At 44.0% G+C, this 22866-nt stretch overlaps 1 protein-coding gene across 13 annotated transcripts in view; it reads right to left on the reverse strand.

Moving 5' to 3' along the window:
- Positions 1-22866, reverse strand: part of LOC135911416 (uncharacterized) — a 989518-nt gene that overhangs the window by 168798 nt on the left and 797854 nt on the right. For 2 of the 13 annotated variants that reach the window (XR_011513988.1, XR_010567336.2), the window contains one exon: positions 21888-21934. The exons of the other annotated variants lie outside the window; for them this stretch is intronic. The gene's annotated coding sequence lies outside the window, so the exon portion shown is untranslated. Of the gene's footprint in view, positions 1-21887; positions 21935-22866 lie in introns of those variants that run through there. 13 annotated transcript variants of the gene reach the window in all.

The following is a 22866-nucleotide window of genomic DNA, read 5'->3' on the forward strand; positions in this document are numbered from 1 at the left end:
GCCTTGTATGAGGACGCATGGTGTAGAAGGAAAAAGGATGGTCCGGTCTCAATGAGAATTGCGAGAAATGAAACCGACAACGTGTGTCCTTGGGTGAGAACGTTTATCGCAGTTCTACAATTAACGGTGGCATAACGCAGACGAATAGAAAAGTAACAAACAATTGAAGTGAATTCAATTCAATTCAATTGAACAATTGAATTCGCAGAGGCTACAGAAGGCACTTAAGCAGGGAATGCAAAAGCTTAGTGCAAAGAGAAATATACCTACCATATGCTGAGGCCTGTCTAGAAAAAAAAAATAAGAACAAGAAAGTAAGCATCCACGAAGAGGTGTGTAACTTTCAGTACCACTCCAGGTCGCTAGAGAAACGAACGCCCGGACCGTACGTTTCGACCATCAAGGTACAGCGAAAAACCAACGTGTGTGTGTGTATATATATATATATATATATATATATATATATATATATATATATATATATATATATCTGCATCAATGAACACGAGCTTGAAAGGACATTAAAGGGGGCGAATATTCTGAATCGGGGGATGGGATAGTCTACTTGCTGCACGGCAGAAAGCCTCCGGCTTTGCAGTGTGCAGTGCCATCAGTATTTTTCAAGATACAATACTCTAGTGTGCCACGCTGCATAACATTATATACACAGGAATGCGTCTTGGTAAGGCGCTACGAAACACCAAGTTACATGTCCACAAATCGCCTTGAAGATAATCTTTACCATGTGTCATCGTCACGGATCCCCTCGGGAGCGAAAAACAGAGAAAGAAAATGAAACACACTTCTTCACGAGGCCGTTGTGGCTCAATACAAATGTACTCATAATACTCAATAAAGCTAAATGTTCAGTATGGTTCGCTGTTAAAAACAACTGATGAAGGCAGAGCTCGTGCAAGTTTTTCTTTCTGGCAAGTGTGAACGTGGCCGGCTTTGCAGCAGATGACTTGTGCTTGGTGGCGCTGGTATCTAGCTAGCCTGCGGAGCGCATTGAGTTAGCTGCGTCAGACATCTGCGATTAGAGCACCGGTAAAGTGAGAAACATACATTATAGCGTTCCGTTTGCCCGGACCGTTTCACTCCGTTTAACCGTTGAGAACCGCACTGTTCTTGAGGATAGCTACTTCGTACATATTCACGTGCAACATTCTGACGCACTCACCTCGAGTAATTGCTTCTTAGAAACCAATTCAGAGTTACCGGTCATGTTGCTCTCAGGTGAACACGCTCAACGTACCCAGCTAACATGGGCCAAGCTACAGACTTCTTGCATAATGTCTTTTTGTATGAATGACTTTTCGCCATCCCTGTGATGGCTACATATGCGGGCGAGCGGAGGGGACGTATAGTGCGACGATCACTTCGGCGATAATATCGCCTTCGCGAGACATTGTGCTCTACGGGCCAATCGGCTCACCCTATCTTGCTCAAGCAGCCAATCAGCGCACGCCTCAAAGCGATTCTATGGCTGAGGCGACACTGTCGCCGAAAGTGATCGGCGCAGCTTACGTCCGCAGGATGTGTGTAGAAACCTTGTGGGCCACGCGGGCTCTGGTACAGGCCGTACCCACTGTTTGCTTGTATTTCACGCTTATTCAAACCCTTACGTGCAGCTAAATGAAATGTGTAGGGCGCACACATAGGTACCTGTCCGTTCACACTCATGACTTATAGAGTGGTCGTGAGATGCGCGTCTGTCGCCTAAAGCCGTGTAGACGACAGCAGTCAAGTTTCTTGAGCCAGTGATGATGAGACGGGTAGCGGTAGCTGTGTCAAGCTGACCCGATTCATGTGGCCCAATACTGCAGCGCTTATGAGGCCATTTCGGCCGTGATAGGTGGCGGCGCTGGATTGCTACACCAGCACACAAACTATCGCACCATGCCGCTCCTTATATTTTTTTCGCATGATTTGCTCTGATGGAATCAGGAACGACGTAAGATTGGAGAACCGTTGTAGCTCCTGCCATCAAGGCTTCTTCCTTTCGCAACTTTTGCGTTGTAGCAGTGTACGACGCCTTCATCGCGCAACCACGGGATCATGCCAAAATACGTTCCCGATATCATGTTGCCCTGAACTAAGCTTGCGTTCGCAGGGACGCGCTATGTAGCGAGCACGCTATGTGTAGTTAGTACACTACAGCAAACTCAGTGAGACCTGTAGCAGAGCATGGGTGACCAACAAGAGAGAGAATGAAGAGGAAAGGCAGGGAGGTTAACCAGATATGACAAAATTTCTACGCACGTTCTGCGGAGCTCGTGTCGCAGAAAAGCCGGTGTCGTCGGCGTCGGCGTCGTCGGCGTTGGCCGTGAGCGATAAATACCAGCAGGCACTTCATGAATAAAAAGCAACTTGCGACATGGGCTGTGTGGGAATCGAACCAGGGTCTCCGGAGTGTGAGACGGAGACTCTACCACTCAGCCACGAGTTTTTTTTTATTGCCTTTTCACAAACGCAAACAAAAAATCAATTACACGACATGTACATATTCTAAAAACACCAGCCACAGCTCGGCCAGTGTAAGGTGTTTAAAAGGGCTTCACAAAAGCCAATTGGTCTAGTACAGGAAGCCATTCCGGGGGCTCACATAGTGCTCTGAACAAGTCTCGTGTGTATATAATGCTCTCAAAAAAATAGTGTCTTGCTGAGTGAGCCTGTATATGACAATGTCTGATGTCCATTCTCGTCTTCCATACGCTGTGCATGCAAAGCAGCATTAGCATATCACTCGGCGCTTCCCCTGTTTCTGCACGTGGAAGAAACCGGATTCCAAAAGGGCTTATCGGCAATTCTTTTTTAAGTGTTCTTTGTAGGACGTCCCACAGAAATACGGCGTCATGGCAGTCAATAAAAATATGCTCAATTGATTCTGGCTTATTACAGATTAAGCAGTTTACCGACCAAGGTACAAAAAGACCTTTGCTTTGTAACCATGGCTTTACAGGGAGAGTGTCGGTATGTAATTGAAAAAAGAACGTTTTAGCAGAGGGTCTCACTGGCATTTTTTTTAACGCGCTTTAGCACATCGCGCTCAGGACCTAGCCTGTAGGCAGCTCGGTAAACCGGTAATGGTAAAAATACATCGAGAATATCAGAATACAAACGCTTTTTCGTGACATCACACAAGTATTCATATGAGAACCTTGCCTTGAGCAGGCGTACAGAAGTAACCACTTCACGCAAATAAGGACTGAGCGGTCCAGCTCCAAAAGAAACAGATGACACGACAAAGTCAGATAGATAATCCTGCTTGGATCACAGCGTCTCTAGTGAGTGCGGTGTTGCCTCAGAAACGCGCTGTTTCTAAGGCTCAGGCGTGCGTCGCTATCTCAGGCGCACATTTCGTTGCCGCGCCGAACGCTGCGCTGCTCGACGCTCACCGCGTCCGATGCGGGGCGCGTAGTCGCTGCGCCGTAGCCCACTGTCTTACACCCCTTGGCGGGTGGACGGGAACGCTGTCGCGTTCCACTCTTGAAGGCGAAGCTTAAGCGTCCTCCAAATTTTTTTATGCGAAGCATATTACGAGAGCTCAACCCAGCTCCTCAGGCGCGGCGGTGTCGCCTTGAATACCACGTGACACCGTGACGTCACGACAGAGGAGAAGTGGCTTTGGCTCAACTCTTGCAAGATGGGCTGGGTGGGAATCGAACCAGGGTCTCCGGAGTGTGAGACGGAGACGCTACCACTGAGCCACGAGTACGATGCTTCATAGCGGTACAAAAGCGCCTCTAGTGAATGCGGTGTTGCCTTAGAAACGAGCTGTTTCTAAGGCTCAGGTGTGCGTCGCTTGCTCAGGCGCACATTTCGTTGCCGCGCCGAACGCTGCGTTGCTCGACGCTCACCGCGTCCAATGCGGGGCGTCCAAGGCGAAGCAGAGTAACGCATGAGTTGTTTCTTCGTCTAGCCGAACCAAATATAGCCAAGCAACAGCAGTTCACCAAGCTAAACAGTGGTTCAACAACTAAAATAAAGGCTAGTATGCTTCGCAACCTGGGCTTAACCTTACCTAAGCCACAGCCATTATTATTTATTCATGTAGCCTAAAGGCCCGATGGCATTACATGGGGGGGGGGGAGTAGTGTACAGACACTAAATGAATTCACCACTCGAGTACAAAAATGATATACAGGTAGAAACGAACGTTAACTTCTATGAAGACAAATCTTACAAACTGAAAACGAAAGCGTACCAGAACAAGTTAACAAGGCTGAGCATTCAAATCTTAAAATAGTAGTCAAGTGAACGAATTTGGGTATATTATATAGTTTCTTTAACAAGACAATGTAAGCGCCTAACAACTCTGATACAATTACATACAGACACCAAGATGAAGCTTTAATTCGCGAGTGAATTCGTCATGGTTTGTTATACAGACAATATCTTCTGGTAGTTGATTCCAGTGATTAACAGCGAGGACAAAAGGTGAATATAAATACAGGTTTGTTCTGACGAAGAAAGATTCTAATTTGAATCCGTGGTCTGGTCGAGCGAATATTCGGTGGGCAGGTTTTGTAAGTACAAATAGATGGGAACCATCGTGATACATTTTCTGAAAGAGAGATAAAAGTCACAGCAGTCTGCGCGATTGCAGAGAAGGCATGCTTAGGGACGATTTTATTTCGGTAATGCTAGATGTCCAAGAGTAATTCTTTGTTTTGAATCGGGCACTTTTGTTCTGAAGAGATTCAAGTTTGTCCGTTAGGCATGCCTGGTGAGGGCTCCAGATTTGTGAAGTGTAATCAAGGGAGCGGGAAATAAATCAAGAGAAATAATCAAGAGACTCAAGGGAAAGAGGGAACTGTCACCATTGGAGTGAGGGATAGTACATGAATTTGTATGATGTTAATGCTTAGCTCTTGAGACGTTCTCGTGGATTCGTATATTGCGCCTTATACAAGCCTAAACTGGACTGAACTTCAGTCCAATTTCAGAATCAGAAGCACTTGATAGTTCTCATAAGCATAATTCTCAAGCATAATTATTGCCAATAGCAGTGGTTGCGCTTATCTGTGCGTCCGTTGTGTAATTGGTTTCAATATCGAGTTTCTGTGTTAGAGGTCCTGAGCTCAAATGCTGCCGTCAGGCAACCGTAACAGCATTTACGTAATTCTTTATAGCGCAGTTCTTTCTTAAAAATGATCACGAAGCTGTTTCAAGCCAGAACGATGAAGTATAGAAAAATCCATGCCCTGCCCATCGTATCCATGCTGGCTGAGCCGCCCTGCCACTAGACATTATCGCCACAGTTCCTTCTAGTAATTGTATGAAACTCTAAGGTGTAGGCAACTTAATGTGCACACAGGGTAGCCGGCATTGCAAGATATCTATTAAAGAACAGGCTAAGAGATAAGGTGAGGGGAACAACGGTGTTCTCTTTGCAAGTCTTCCGTGCAGTCCTCTTATTCCTACTGTACTAAGTGGCACAAATTAATTTGACAATTTAATATTAACCCGTCTTATCGCGTAAGATTGAAATAGAAATTGTGCTTCCTATTTGAAAACATCATATTCAATAATTACCAGCCCTCTGGATATCGTAATTTCTTTCTTTTCTTCGCTTAAAAATAATGATAAGAAATTTTTTAAAAGCGGTCTGAGCGTACACCCACTATCCTGTCATACGCGACTGCTACGCACACTCAGGGGGTTCCAAACAGACAACTCTACTAATTGGCTGACTTGTAAACGGCATAAAAGTAGCTGGGCATCGGTGTAACTGATGGGTCATGCTAAAACAAGCAGCCGTGTGTCATCGTAAGCTACAGCAATGCCCGACAGCCTAGAATAACGACGAGTAGTATGATCGCTCTTCGCAGCAGTCCACAGGGCCAGTGTAACTTTCGTGCTATAGCTAAGCCAGCCATTTACTAGATTGGTTGTTTGAAACTCCCTCTGTGGCGGCTAAGAAAAAGTCAGCGGGCTCAGAACTATTGATTATGATGTTTGTGAATGAGAAGTAGAGTTTTGTATTGGCACTTGTGCTAGTAAACAATGAAGTGTAGATAAAAAATTTTGACTAGTTACGTAAAAAAAGATTAAAGAAAAAATAGCCCAGATCTTGGAAGATGAATGCCGATGCATCATTGTTGGTCCCATCCTATTATCTCGTAACATTCCTTATTTAATAGCTTTGCCCATGTTAGCGGGGACATCTTGTATGAAATGATCGCACTATGCAATAAAAATTACTGCTACAAGCATAGTCTAGTCTATAGTCTAGAACTGTTTTACTCTCGCACCAACGTTTACAATGAGCGCACTTAATCTCATCCTCAGTGCACCATCTGTCGGAGCGGCCAGCGCAGGGAGTGCAGGATTTGATGACCACAAACCCACGACGAGCGAAGCATTGGCGCCAAGAACGCGAGAGTAACACGCAGAGCGTTGTCTTGAACATTGATTCCATCAGCTTCCGGCATGGCAAGACAAAGATGGCTCCCACTTTCAAGCGCACTTCAAATTTGGGTTTACAAGTTGAGAACAAAAGCTTCTGACAATTGTAACAATGAATTATAGGGCACGTGGGCAATACAGGCCAAATTCGACAGCCGCCGTTTAAATTGCATGCAGCTTAAAGAACCCTTATTCGTTTTCTTTTTTTTTGAATATACCTATGTTCGCATTGTGGCAAGCAAGCCGTTGTCCTTGCACTGCAATGGCGTGCCACTGCGTAAAACGGGGGCTGCCTTTTAAGCTTCAAATTCATAAACATTCACTGTAACTTTAGGCGAACAATGGCCCGTTCGGTCGAACTAAGCGAGGGTTCAACGCCCTCTTGCTTTAGGAGCTTACACAAGTTTACCCAAACAAAGCTGTGCGCCAAAAGTAGCGAGCCTAACGCTCGAAACTTCGGGTCTACATACTAATCTATGCCACGAAACCTTTGATGAAAGTGGGAACTTCCACATGAGAAGCACGCAATAGCACGTGCTCAATAACATTTAAGCTGCTTCATCCATGTAGCCATCCAAAACAGGGCGCGTGCGATTAGGCGAACTCGACCGTCTGATCTGACTCAACCCGAAGAGCTTTGCTGCGAGATTTATGCTTCTGGCGGAATGGTACTGTAAAATTCAAATATCAAATTAGTGGCATTTTTTTTGGTTACTCTTATTCACCTTTGATTGCATCTGTACAAGTTTCAGTTGTTTGCGCTCAAGACTCGCTCTCATAGCCCTATAACTCGGTGTTTCATGGTTGCTTGCCTACAAGGCGTGAATATCTCGAAGTACTCATTTACCTCTACCGTTACCTAAAACTGAAATCGCTCATAAATACTACACCAGCCACCTGAACTAGAACTGACGTCATATTGCTAGAATAAGGGAGAACTCGATTTTGAGCATCTTCGCTGTCGGAAACATTCCCGAAATATTGATTGTAGCAGATTCCACGCAGAGTGCCAGCTGGTTCCCTCCTAAATACGGTGTCACCTTTCCTTTCCCCATTTGAGGCAATGGCTTCTCGTCTTTTCCTTATTGCTTTTTGTACAGAAGCTGCTCTCCAAGCACATTCCCGCGTTTACCTGCTCTTCCATTCTTGCTCCATGCAACTAATGTGCTAGCATGATAACGTTAACGTTCTTGCTTGCCAACTGTATTCGCTACGGGAAAAAAGTACCTCGGCAACCAAAGCGCATATAGATACACACCAACCCCTGCGTTGACGAAGGCACAGCGCGGATGTGAGAGAAGCGTGCACCGTATGGGTCGCGTTTGTTCGTCGCTTTTGCCGCATACTTCACTAGTTTCACAAGCTTCCCCATCCAATAGCGCTTCGTTTGAGGCCGGTGAAATTTTGCGAACATATAAGGGGCTGTGAGCCAGGTTTAGAAGGCGGGCGCTCGCGCTAATCATTCGCCAAGCGAAAAAAAAAATCTTAATATATCGCAAGAAAGTTTCTTCGCAGCGCTGCATTCTTAGATGCGAATTTTTTTTCTCGGGTTGCGAAAAAATGCAGCTCGCCGTAGTCTTCTCTATTACATGCTGCTTTGCGTCATTCAGCGTTTATAATAGCGCCTGTGTGGATAGCTAGGTAGTATTTGTCCTTGTGGCTTGATGCTTTCTTTGCCATTATTATTGCGATGGCAGTTAGGTGGACATTCCAGGTGCATTTCTGCGGTTGGCGTCGGCATTGATGTAGGCGTCGCCATGGGGTTCCGTATAAAGACCAAGAGTGATAAAATCGTCACCGCAGGCCCTATGCTGTATGTGCTAGTGAAAGCGTGCGAGGGTGAGTCCGCGAGCGTGGCTCAATCTGGCGTGTGCGAGTGACGAAAGCGGAGAGGAATCGCGTCCTCTTCTGGCATGCGTGAGGCGCTGTAGTGAGGAAAGAGAGTGGGAAGGGCGTTCTTCTCCAGCAGCTGCAGGCGGTGCTGCTTACGGCGCAACTGTGTAGGCGCAGCATATTGAAAGCGATCAGCGATGTGCCTAAAATGTGCGCCCGTGCGGGTCTCACCTTCAAAACGATCTGCGATGTTTGCAGAGTGCGCGTAGTGCCAGAGCTTCGTATGCTCTCTGCTTTCGACGTTTCGTTCGCGTTGAAGCGGGACATGCACGAGGTCAATTCGCTCGTTGCTGCTGCCGCGATTCCTCGCTCTAGCGTTTTCACAACGAGTTTCCGCGGTCATCGAGCGAGATGTATTCTTGTTCATCTGTGCGCGCGACACATCGTGCTTGGTAATTTAGTTAGTAAGCGAATTGTTACAGGTTGTACGGCCAATAATACTACTATATATCCTTATTTCGCATAGCTATCTACTAATTTGCTATGGCACTCGATGCTTCGCCTTCCGGGCGAACTGGATTTTTCTTTCTTTCTTTCTTTCTTTCTTTCTTTCTTTCTTTCTTTCTTTCTTTCTTTCTTTCTTTCTTTCTTTCTTTCTTTCTTTCTTTCTTTCTTTCTTTCTTTCTTTCTTTCTTTCTTTCTTTCTTTCTTTCTCTCTTTCTTTCTTTCTTTCTTTCTTTCTTTCTTTCTCTCTTTCTTTCTTTCAGTGTGTGTCGTGTTAGAGATGCACATTCATTTCGTGCTTTCGCATGATGACTCCGAGTGCGGCAGGGTATTAAAAATGCCTGCGAATACGTTCTTCCTATCATATGTTACACTATGCTAACGTAGATGAAGGGTGAGGGGGGTGGCACGCTCGACCTGTCTTTTGTGATGTTTTCTTGTTTATAAATTTCAAAGCAATCAAAATTTTCTAAGTACACGAAGGAAGCAAGCATCAGTGCACATGCATAATCATTGCGCATTCTTGCTTTTATAAGGCAATTTGCTGTTCGAAAAGATGAATTGGCAAAGTCACAAAGCTGGCTTCAAGCCAGGAGCACAAAAGTCATGGAAAATACATGTACTACTCATCATCACCATGATGGCTGGCCGAACTAGCGTCCACCTTTCTCTGCAGTCATTGTGTTTAGGAAACGCAATGCTAAAATCTTCCTGCTGCACTCGAAAGAATGCGTAGCATGATTTTGTTCTCAGATTGGAGGCATATCTAGATCTTAGCAGTGGTTTCTCGGGCCACACGGATGCCTACGCACCCCTAGCACAGCCCTAGTTTGAAAGAGGCAAGGGCTTTTCTTTCTCAAATCACATTCAATGCTGTTTTCTGTTCTGCCATGGAAAAGCAAAGCGTGCTGGAGAGTGGAAGAAACAACGTAATGAACGCACTGGCGATTTTGATTTCTCTAGAATCTATTCCACAGTGGCACCAATTTATTTGCTGACTGCGCCTGCAAGTGCTGTTGAGGGGCAAGAGTGACAACGAGCGAGGAAGAAAGACCCTGTCGCAATAGACTGAAAAAAAAGAAAGTGTTTGCCTTGAGTGTCCTACGCCCGTTGCCTTCCTAAGGCTTACTGCAGTCTTCACATCTCGCCGACCCAGTCGCCCGTACGCTGCACCCACTCAAGTTGTAGCAGACAGGTCACGCAGCTTTTTGCAGCGTCTCTACTTGCACACAAGAAGAGACAACACACGCAATAGGGACGTAAGAGGGAAGCATGACTTAAAAGCGCTTGCGTCTTTCGCTCCGTGTTTCCGTTGCCTTCGCCATATCATGGCCAGCAGTGAACTAACCAGCCGAGGTCAACTCGTTGATTACTTTTTTTTACCTCTTCCAAGCAGCGTGGTTCTACCGGTGCCACTGTCGTGATACACGCGACTGGACGGAAGAAAAGCGAGCCCTTGAATAGCTAGCTCGTTATGAATGCTTGGTGACCATTCTTTTTTCGAGGTGCTATCCCGCCGCTCGGAAAGAACAGATACTTACGTCTCGCCTGCTACATTTTAAGGTAAATGCCGCGATTGTGAAGACGCTCCTGCAAGGTCGCTTTCTTAACCTTTGCACGGTGCGAGTTAGCTAGAACGATCCAGCGAAAGGCTTATTGCCCTAAAAGAACACTTACGCTTTGGATACCATGGGGCACGTCTTTCTAACTTTCTTTTTCTTTTAGCGCTACTTTTTCGGTATACCTGCGGGTTATGAACGTCAAATTGCAACCGCCGGCCAGGTATAGAAGTAATCTTTGTATTAAGTGCAGGAAGGTGTACTGATTTCCGATGTGCGGATGTTAGAATGAGTCGAATGTGCTGGTACTCGCATTAATTGCATCGTCGATAAAAGCCGACTAGCGCTTTCGCTTTTAAAGGTGAGTGTCGACGCCCCCCCCCCCCCCCCACCAAAAGAAAAGCATAAAACAAGGAAAAGAAACGGGGTATGCTGCATCTTGTCTCTCCTGACGACCGAGTGAACATGCAATCAAATATACATTAGTCGAAACATGTTGTCGATCGGTCTTGTCTCTTCACTGACTATTAATGTAGGGTCAGGATGCATGGGAAATGACCCGAAGTTTTTAGCACGCATCAGGTGTTAAGAGACGCTTATAGAAGCTTCTCGCAATGAGGACCATACTTCAATTGAGATTGGGCAGCTACAGAAGTAGTGTTCTAGGAAACAACTTGAGCGTCCGTGACGCCATGCCATGGTATAATGGAACACAAAGCGCACATTAGAAATAATTATTCTGGGAAGGCTAGAAGGGTAGGCTGCTGTGAAGAAATTTAGTTCATTAGCTACTATATATCCCTACGTTCTACATAAAACATGCCACAATATATATAAAAAAACAAATAAATAACAACATGGTCGGGAAGCTAATAACAATTGAAGAAAAAAGACCCACAACGGAGACGTCACTCTACATTTTACGTCTGTTCATGCCATTAACTGCATGATGCGGGCACTTTATATTCTTAATCCCTTGGCGCAAGAGTAATCCGTGTACTAAATGGATGGTATAACCAAACACAAAGCACGGTTCAAGTTTAGTCCACAGTACAGATGTATTATAAAGTTAGTCACTTCATACATAACTGTACAGTGGTAGTCATCATGAACGCTGTTCTAACCCTGTGTCTATTAAGAAGCCTTTTAAAAATATGTTCGCCTCCTGCTACGAATGACTCACTTGCCATCGTCGAAGTAATTTTTGTATGATAAAAGGGCACTTGCCAATTTCTTGTTAACGTTCTTTTTTTCTGTGGCCTGTTCTGGGAATTAAAGAAGCACATTTTAGAGTTCTTAATTGTATAACCACATCAACACTCAGGAAAGGTGTGAGTGGAGCATATCTCCTGTGCAAAAAACTATTTTTATATGCCACTTCCAGTCAAAGCCTCTTAATTAGTGTGCTGTGTCTCATGGGAGATTTGCTTTGTAGCCCACTTGTTTGGGCCTATGCCTCAGATTCCTCAGCACTAGTTCGGTGTTTTTGATGTTGGACACATGGTGCTCGGTTATCCTGTTTCATAGCAAAATTGTGAATGTGCCGCCTATTTTGTGTTCCTAGATTCGGGGAAGCTTGGCCGCATGCATGCTATGCACTGCTGGGGCAAAATGTTGAAAGACATTTGTAGTTAGTAGCGAAGCCCGTCCCGACTGTCTTGTTTTCTTCTTGGTCCCGTGTTTTGCGCTTCACCCTTGCAAATATGCCTCACTAACAGGCCCAAATGAATGCTCTTCCATTGGTTAACCAATCTATTCGCTATTTAAACAAGACCACTGCTATCGCGTTTCTAGTTTTATGTACCGAACAGTATTCAACAATTTGCGTGACTAAATTGATAAAGATTGAACAAAAAATATTTGATAAATGTTGCCATGGTTGTGAAGTACGTCTTAGTGAAGATTGTCACATAAGGATTAATATGCAGTTGTAATTAACGACAAACGCAAGTTCTTCTACAGCGAAGCTGTTAGCCTCTCATTGGTCGGAATTGTTCATGTCAATGCCCATGGGGAAAAATGGGAACGATCCAACAGGTAGTACGATACCGAGCCGACCCGCGGTGGAGGTGAAGCAAGCTTCAAGCACTCAGCAAAGTGAGGCGAAAATTGCATACATTCTTGCGAAATGTGCACAAAGAATGCATCACGGGATTTGTTTCAATAAAGACCAGCACAAAACAAGCATCCGAACCACATATTTGAAGATAAGGCGCTCCTGATAACAATGTGAAACATGTAGCGGTCCCCGCATGCGTTTCGCGGTAGATGTTACTGTTACGCAAGCTGCCTCGGCGACGGCAGCTTGCGACATGAGGAGTAACGTTATTAGTCTTTAGTGTGTAAGAAAACCAGCCTAGCAACTGATTTCATTGTTGTAGCAGCACCGCTATGGGAAGGCAATGCATAATATAGGACTCCTGAGTAGCAGCGTAAATACGAGGTGCAGTACACGGAACAAGAAATGCAATACGACTAGTGGTAGCGCGCTGTCAAAATTATCATTACTCCCATTACTACCATTACCCTAAATTACCATTTCTACCATTACCCTAAGTCAATAAAGCATTGAATGCCTTCTTGGCACTTGCAGTGGCGGTTTTCAACTGCTTCGCGGGACATACACTTTTGCAGTGCTCTGATGGTGAGTCAATTTTTTTGGTTTGACAAACAGACGCAACATATATCTGTGTAATATGGCAATGCTGGCATCAGGCTAGCCAATTTCTACAGAAAAAAAACACCGAAAGAGGTTAGAGGATACACTTCGTGGCTCAAGGGGGAGGGGGGGGGGTAGCAGAGAAATCGAGGACCGACGGTTCATAAATATCTCGAAACTCCCACCAAACGTTTCTATGTACATCTTTTCGCAAGGTCCACCTCGGCAGCTACTGCATTTTCCCCTTAACGGCAACTAGAAACACGGAGCGTTTGGAAGACAATGCAGTACTTTCAGTTTCTAAGGCGGATTCCCGAAACAAAGTAATCCCTGGTGTGTGTCGCGCCGTCCATCCTGACAAAAAAAAAAAATCTACCCCACGCTGAAGAAAAACGTCGCCATCCATCTGCATCCTGCCGCAGCGTGTACTGAGGCTGCGCATCCATTACCTCCAGCAGCCATCACTAATGCACCGTCCGCTGAGCACAGCGAAGGAGCGTGCACGCCGATAACAACGCGTTTTTTTTTAAAGAGGCCACACACTATATTTTGCGGCCTCAAAACCACGACGGCAAAACACACGCGAAGTCGGCGATCCCCCGTTCCAGAGCCATAAGCCGGCACCTTAAGCTTTCGCAACAGCTTTACTTCCTGAGGTTTCTGACGTCTGTTGAGAAAGTTTTTTTTTTTCTTTTGCTAGAAGAAAACATAAGTTCAAGAAAAATTCGAAAAGAATGCAAGCCATAGAAAGAAAATATAGCTTAGAAATTACATATATTGGCAAGTTAGCAAAATGATTCAGTTTTGGAAAAATATGTATGCAGACAACTTAGCGCCCGTCATTCTGTCGTTGCCTTAATTATCCCGTGGCAAGGACGCGAAATTGCCTGAACCCTAATACGATAACCCTCCAGCTTTTTATTTGGCCTATGCACGGAACTTAAATGCCAGGTGGCATCCCGCACAAACCCAGATCGCGAGTTAGTGTCAATATGTTTTAAGACATACGAAATCCTACTTCTGGGCATAGTATTGAGTCTTAAGCCGAAGACTGAGAACACGAAGTTCACGCACGCATACATACCTATTATGCTTTATTGCTTTGCACCTCTTTGGCCCTCATCTATGGACGCCGTAGAATTAAAAAAGGAAAGGATGAAGGAGCTGAAGAAACGTTATGCCATCACAGCCAGCTGGTGATTAGATAAGAGACGATTCTTGTGAGTGCTTTCTTGTTTCACCCTACACAAATATCGACCTAGTTTCATACAAAAAGCTTAAAATATTTGAACTTTATTTCCCTTTAATGTCCTCTGGTAGCCACTAGCGATATTACTTTTCATTTGCAGTAAAAATTCTACATAGTGTGAATGAAAGTGTAAATGCCGTAGGATACCAATGTACCATTCAGCACATAACCCCGCCATAGTTGTATGCTGATACAGTCATGAAACATTCATGGAAAAATTACAAACCGGTTGTCAAATGGATGCGGAAGTCTCGTAGGTGGATCACTTTCCTGGCCACTTTTTGTGTTTAAGGTGCGACAATGGCCGTGTGACTTACTGCGATAACAAATAAAAAAAAACTCAAATTTGTGACACAGTCGATACTGACAAAACACGGAAAATGTTTTGAAGGCTCCTGTGGTGCTTTGTTGTTGGAACAGGAGTACAGGCGGCGCAAACAGCAGTGATTGCGCTACGGGTTCATAAGTTACGTAGTGTTGTGTTCCGCTCGAGGGTTAGGGAGAACCGCTAGTCGGATCTTGAACGGAGACATGAGGTGTCGAACAACGTGGACTATCTAAAAATTTATTTTCAAACTTTTGCTGCATAAGGCGCCAGCGCCTCCTTATGCGTTAAGACATTTCACTTACTCTACCGTATCAGTTACGGCAGTGAATGAAGGAGAAATCAAGTTGTGGTAATTAAACAGAGCCGCAGGTCGTTTGTGATTTGATCCATTCTAAGGCTGAGATTTCCTTCGCCTCTCTGGCACTGAAATTGCTGCGCTACGTTTAGATGAAGAGTTGCGGCTACTCAAATAGTGAAACAAACTAAAGAAATGTGTGTAAGCATTTCATTAGAAATTATTTCTTGGTATGAAGAGATTTTGCATCACTCACACGACGTGCATACAATTCTACTTCATGCTCCTTAACTTCTGCTGTAAAGATCTGAAGAAGAACATTGATTGTTTCTATTAGCTTTACATCGACACAAGAGGGTAAGGTAGTTGGCGTCAAGACGAAACTGTTGTAGAGAATGTGTTTGTGAAGATCTAAAGAAAAAGTGCCAAGACAGAGATGAATAATATCATAGTTACTTCTTCTTAGCTGATGCCACTGCCTTCGGTACCTCCTGTGTAATACATTGTGTAAGGTTGTATTGTTGCTGCACACTTTGTAGAGTAATCTGGTGCAGACAGAGAGTGCGAGCGAAGGGTCTTTCGTATATGGGTCTCTTGGGGAGTTCTGAGACACGAAAAGAGGGACAGAAATCTATTGCGATCATTTGCAGCAACCAGAAAGTGCTTTAGGACATCACTGAGTCCATCACATGACCCATCCGAATGAACGCTTTTTTTTTCTCTATGATTCTATGCATCCCATGAATGCTATTGAACATTTTCCCTGGGAAACATGTGTTATTGTCGATGCTGGCATATATATTCTTTTCATGACATCAAATCAACTCTCTTGGGTGAAGCGTCGAGGGATTCTATTCATGAGCGAAGACAGGCGTGGAAGAGAGCAAGGAAGTCAAAGCAAGATCTATACAGCTGCGACGGCAATAGTTCATTGTTTCATGTTTTGTATGCTCATAATTCACTCTTGTCTCGTTTTCTTCCCGTAGGGATTGAAGAGAGGCTCGTGAGACCGAACTGAGAAGGGCTGCAGAAAGCAAGCTTACAAAGTTTTACATGTATTGCGCAATCGACTTCTTTTCGCGCTTTCTTGATTTCTTCCCTGTACTTACATTTTCGCGGAAGAGTATTTCCCCACCTCCCTTTGTATCGTGGTATTTCGGCAACGATGCCGAGGCTCTTGCTTGCAGAAGAGGCCTCGCAATCTGTAAATGTCCAGCATGCCGCCATGCTCACAGCCAGTTTATTACTTTTGTTCCTCTGCTGAGTTTAGAAAGTGCGCCCGAATGAATAACTCCGCTTTGGGGCACGAACCTGTGCTTGAGTTGGCACTGTAGAGACCTTTCAATCTGTTGTTCGAGCCGCGGCTATTCCTCTCGAGGACTGGGGCGCTCATCTTTTCCTTCGTTTCTTTTTGGATCTCCTTACTTTTAATACCTTTAAAAAACGCTTCTTGTTCGTTTTCTTGCAGCTTGCGTTTTATGTCTAGCTTTGAGTGACAATGACACTACAGAAGGCTCTGGATGAAAAGTGACATCTTGAAGAAGGAGCTTCTCTTCTTCTGTCATTCCAAGGCGAGAAAAAACATCGTATACTTTAAGACAGAGCAACAGCGGTAGCACATCACTACAAAGGCACCTAGAGTGAGGCATGTGGAAGTGTGTGTATTTGCAACCTCATGGCCTAAATGAGGACGAACTGGATTAACAGTGGTGAGGTCAAAGTGCCTCGTGTTGCTCCTTGTAGTATTACACTTCGTGAAAAAAAAAACAATACAAGAAAGGAAAAAGAAAGCAAAGCATCGAGACTGCCATTTTCCTGTGCAGACAGTACTTACTCAAAAAAGGTTCTCTAGAGCAAGTACTCTAATAATTAAAGTACGGGGAACTCTCTCATCTGACCGGCACCCTGGTACTCGCTTAATATGTTTAAAACTAGTGAGAACGTAAAAAGTGTAGAAACGCACGGATTTTAAACAATTTAGAGTACCTGGTTTGCAACGAGGGATATGGGTAGGTTCGATAAAGAGGCATAAGGAAACAAGCGCAAATGCTTAGCTTGTTATAGCTCAGGTCGACCTCTGCATTTCTATAAATAAGTTAATCTCTCTCTCTCTCTCTCTCTCTCAAGCTTTCTAAATTGAGACGGGTGATGCAAGTGGGCACGCACATTGGCACTCGCCTGTGTCCACACCCGTCATCCATGTCTTTTATTTGTGCTTGAAGGCTTTAGGGTGGATTGTAAGGTAAGACTGCGTTCAGGCTACGTACGTATTGTGCTGTTCCGCAAAAAAAAAAAGACGCAAGCGCAAGCGAAGGAAAACGACTGTTTTGCTCATACTGCAGTGGGATGGAGTCACGCTCGTACTGGAACGTAAGCAAAAAAAAAGGACATTGGAGGACGCGTAGCCTTCACCTTTAAGAGTGGAACGCGATAGCATTCAAAGATCCCTGAGTGTGTTTCGCGCTTTCGGGCAACTGCATCTTATGTAAACGTAATATTTACTGGGCGAACAGTATGCACGACAGCGAGCATTCTGGTAGAAACGGGGCCTCTTGCGTGGGTCGCAATGTGGCAGAGCGAGCGCCATCTGGAGAGGCTGCAAGGAACCGCTCGCACCACGGTTTATGGCCATTGAGATCTGAGCGCGCAAATCTGGGAGATCATGGCCGCTCTATGAATGGTAGAAAGGCTGGTAAAGGGATTTGTGGTTTTTTTTTTTTACAGCGAAGCTGTATATCTCAAGGGTTCCGTGAATTTTACTTCTCCGTGAACAAAAACTATCACCACCAATGGCTCATACCCCCGCAAGCATCTATGCTCTCGTAAACACGCAAAAATGCAATAGTTAATAGCCCCGGAAGGCAGAGGCTACGAGCACTCAGAAAAGTGAAGCGAAAAGTACTTAAATTCTTTATAATCACGTATACATGACACAGAACAGCATGTGGAAAAAATGTCGTCATCAATGGCTCATACCACCATGAGCAAGCAAACAATGCAATCACTCAAGTCCCGTAAGGCTCATGGCTACTCCCTTCGCGTGAATTAGCAGTATTGAACCTACCCCTGTTGTCGTTGTGGGTGATTTCAATGTGAATGTGTCGATACCAAAAAGGGAGCGGTTTACGCTTTCCGTGTTGCAGATATATCTCTTGCGATGCCACACCGATCGGGCCCAACCGACCACCCATTGGCGTACGCGCATCGTTTTGACATTTATCAACGAAGGTGATTACAGTTGCGAGTGAAGTAATGACCACCGATGAAGATACTAAATGAGTGTGCGTACATTTCGTCACGTTGGCCATCCATCAAGACGATAAATGTGTTCGTACCCTTGTTCATAATTACGTGTCACCTCCGTGTCGTGTGCTAAACAACTTCGCTGGTCAACCACCTTAATTATTATAATTATAATTTTTATATTTTTTTGTTTTCGCGTAACAGCATTATGTTTTCTCTTATCTTCAAACTACAATCCAACGCCATATTCTCTGTGGGATGTATCTTAGTCGTACTTTACGCTTTTCCTGCGTGTTTTATCCTAAGCAATTCAATTAGTTCAGTAATATTATTGCGCCACACAGAGGGCCCGCGTGGTTGGGTATGCGTGGCTCGAAATTCTTTTCGCCGAAGTGACGCCCCACACTGAACGCCGGATGCGGGAAGCGACGCCAGATTTACTGCGACGCGGGGTGGAAGCTTTAGCTCGGGCCTAACTCCAACGAGCCCTATTCAAATACATCTAAAATGCAAAAACGGTTTTCTGTAATAACCCATGAACCGAGTTTAATGAAATGTGTGGCATTTGAGAGATAAAATTAAATTCTAGTGACTGTTAGAAGCAAAATTTCAATTTAGAGCCTGAAGTTTGTTTGAAAGATGTTCGAATATTCGAAAGCTTGATAAATACAGAAACACGACATTTACATATGAATAGCCCTGCATCAAGACCAGATATCGCGGGTCTGTAAGCGGCATCCATTAGATCATTCAAAGCGGACAAATTCAATACGCCAATTTATATATTACATTATTTCTTATGCTTTGTACAAGGGTTCTGCAAAAGCTTTTTTACCAATTGCTAAACTTTTGAGATTCATCTGTAACATATCTATTTTGTCCGCTTCAGATATATTATGAGATGCAATTTGCAGAATTGTGATATCAATTTTCATTGCTTAGATACGAAGTTGTAAGCTTGATTGTTTCGTTTTCTGAAAGATTGCGATTTTTGCCAATTCTTCGTAAAAAAGTGACGACCTAAGTCAAAAGTTCTACAGCAAGAGTCCCTAGATTTTAGGTTATTTCTTTTCATATCAACAAAAGTCATCAGGTTCGGTGCAGTGGTTGCCGAGAAATACGATTTCTCTTTTTACATGAGTTTAGATAGGAGCACCCAAGTTAAAGCTTCGTCTTAATAGTGCTCGTTTCACGTATCGGCCGTTACAGACTCTAAATAACGCAACCGCAACAACAGAGAAGAGGTCATTTTTGGAAGGTCCACTATTTTTACGTTTGATCGAAATCGCAATATTCCTTATGAACTGCTTATTTTTTCGTTTGGTTTGTATATTGAGTTTACTGGCGTACCGGCGTCCCTGTTTACAGCAATCTTGCTGGCAGAAGTGGCGCGTGTTCTTGTTAGCAGTGGCCTTACCTCCCGTGGCTCTGTCTTTACGTGTACGAGCCGGTCATGTTGTTCTTTACATGCATGGGTTGCGTCGGCACTCGTAATGTTTTGTTCGTGTGACCTCTTTGACTGTGGGAACGTCAAATGACTGTTTCATAATTTTTAGTTGCACACACGTATATGGGAAGTTTCTAGTTTCTGAAACAACTTGGCAACGTTACACGCGCGAACCCTCTCAAGTAAGGCTAGCTTATCAGGGCTCATTGAGGAATTATCAGGCCTTGCTTGGGATATTAGTGGCCATAGTGAGGTTAGAAAAACTGGTCAGGCTTGTATTGTGCTAACTAACGGCCACGTCTTCTGTTGCAGAGATCTTCCAGATAAAAAAGAATGAGGGGTAGGATTTCGAATCCATAAGGACTTAGCCAGCAGCATTGCTGAATTCCATAGCATTGCTAACTGGCAGTAACATACGGGGCAGAAACTTGGAGACTGACTAAGAAGCTGGAGAACAAGTTATGGTCCGTGTAAAAACCGATGAAACGAAGAATGTTAGGCACTACGTTAAGAGACAGGAAACGAACGATGTGGATTAGAGAGCAAACAGGGATAGCCGATATTCTAATTGACACTAAGAGAAAAAAAAATGGAGTTGGGCAGGCCATGTAATGCGTAGGATGTATAACCTGTGGATCATTAGAGACATAGAATGGGTGTTGAGAGAAAAGAAGGGCAGTGGAGGACGGCAGAAAACAAGGTGCAGTGATGAAACTAGAAAATATACAGGCGGAAACATGAATCAACTAGCGCAAGACATTTGTAATTGGAGGTCGCAGGGAGAGATCTTCGTACTGGAGCTGACATAAGATAGGCTGATGATGATGATCATGATGCTACGGGAAGTAGTCGATTTCTATGCAAACGACTTGCATCGTTTACGATGCTAGCGATAGTGGCCCCTGCTTGCAACACTAGAAATACCTGATTTGGGAAAATTATGATGACCGTTTCAACATATCAATAAACAGTAAAAGTATTTTACAGTTTTTAAAACAAAAAATATATCTGGCCTGAAGAATAAGGCATTGCAATGGCGAGCGTGCACACTGTCTAAATCCCATAAAAATGGCGCCGAAGCTGCGCAGAGTGGCAAAACAAACGGTATTTGCTTACGAATCACGTCAGCTGTTTTGATCGACGTATTTCTTTGTTTTATTCAATACCACAACTTGATATGCCAAGTAATATATTCACTGCTTCACATGTTTGTAAGTTGTAACCAAAAATTTTTATAACGAGCGGGCTGCTGCAGTGTACTGCGTCAGCGTGGCAGTTTCATCTATTTTGAGACAATTCTACTGCTCTTCCTTTCCACGTTGTTAGGTTCCAACAAGTCAAAATGCATAATTGCATAATGAGCATAACACAGCATGAAAAGCTGTTTTGAGTGCACTAGGCTTCAAGCAACGGGTACATTAACGTAAAGTCAGATTAGCGTACCCACCCCGGCAAATACAGGTGGCGACCGATCCAATCAAACACTGTCTACGCTTAGAGCAGATGACTTTTGCTTGCTTTCAACGCAAATCGCATTTCCTACCAGGACCGGCTTTTCTTATATAATTGGCAGACAAGAGGCCAGGAACCTAAAGAAGTGTAGAGGTTGTCAGCGAGGCCGAGCTAGCGCAGTGAAAGTATATAACCGGTTCAAGAGAGTGGTGCCGGCATCGGCGATTGGTCTGTTTTTCCTTACTTAGCATGTGGTGGCACGTCAGTGATTGCAATGGCGATGGCGTGCAATAGGGCGCTGAAAATTCCGCCAATACGGATGCTCAGGGAAGAAGATTTGACAGGGAGATGTCATATACAATACTGAAAGGGCTTGTGAACATTTTACTGCCACGAAAAATTTTTATTGTACATAATGAAATCAATTCTCGCCGGCAGTTCCAAGTACCCATCGCCGGAGCGATCAGTGGACAACTCTCTCCTATTGCTATTCGGTATGGTGTGACTCTATGGCCATTAAAAAAATAAGAATAAAAAGAAGGAATAGGGAAAGGAAAAGCTCAGTTTTGTTGGTTCTACATATTATTGGATCTTCAGTGCGTACATGTCACTTTTACGAGGAAAGCTTTCGCGGTTTACTGACGACGTGTGACAAATAGGAGAACTAGACGTGGCGCAAGAATATTTTTACCAGTCATGGAAGGCTAATGATGACAAAGGCGTAGCAACCGAAAGAAATGTCCTTTTTTCCTTTTCTTCGGCCTAATCATGCATAATTGGTGTGTACACGTCATTTTAAGATAGGGTGTTATCGCGTTTTTTGGAGCGCCTCATGACAGACAGGCCAATGAGGTGGAGCCTCGAAATTCCCCACGTGTACGTATTCTGTGAGATTGGCTTAACCTACCTTTATGAGGAGTTCGTTGAAAAATCAGAGTTGTGGTAGTCTCCGGACTGAAAAGAAGGAAGAAAAAGCAAAAGAAGCCTGAAGAAAGACTTTGAGGTTGATGTCAAGAATTTAAAGTATGGTGTCCGTTCTGTTCGAGTTCTTTTAACCCTTGTGGCAAACGTTGAAACATTTTCTCTAAATGCTATTTTTCCTTATGTAAATTATTTGATGTCCCTTTTTAGGAATCTACCAGCCCGATTGTAATATTTTTTTGAATTTTAGTACACTGTACTGGTAAAAATCTCATCTGAAAATGTTAAATGTTTATTTTCATGATATAAATAAAAAAAATTAAATAGAGAAGTTGTTATTTTACAGACAATGCAAGTATGTGCAAAATTACGTGAAGGTTTATCGGTTGAGACAGCATAGAAGTCCATGTGATAAAAATACAGGTAACGATAACATGTAATAATATTATCGCTTACATCTATGGAGCCGTTAAATTAAGCTTAGTCTGGACACGTGTGTCTTGGATCTAAACAACCAAAAATTTCACCTAAAAATTGAATTTTCCTATTTTAATATAACATTCAAGACGCAATTATCACGCGACGATATTTTGCACAGATGATATCACACAACGTTTAGGAACAAGTATGCTCCTACATTTGCCTCTGATACTTCGAATATTAGTGTTCGTTACGTCAAATCACATAAGCCTTTGCTTTTCCCCTTGTCTCAAAAATTGTGATGCTTTGCCACATAAGCGACTTGCCTTACAGACAGTGCACGCTTTACGGAAAAGTGCGAACGGTCACATTAGCGGAAAACCATCCCTGTAAAGCCGCTTCCTTCCAAAACGCATCTGTGCTGGCATGACCACAGTATCCGGCGGCCCTGCCGCAGTGGAACCAGCGTGATAGCCTCACTTTGCACTCGAATTAATGGTGACTTGGCTACCACCTCAATAGTGCGACCGCAGTAATGATGTGAT

The sequence above is a fragment of the Dermacentor albipictus genome, chromosome 4 (assembly GCF_038994185.2).
Source record: "Dermacentor albipictus isolate Rhodes 1998 colony chromosome 4, USDA_Dalb.pri_finalv2, whole genome shotgun sequence".
In the NCBI taxonomy this organism is placed as follows: domain Eukaryota; kingdom Metazoa; phylum Arthropoda; class Arachnida; order Ixodida; family Ixodidae; genus Dermacentor; species Dermacentor albipictus.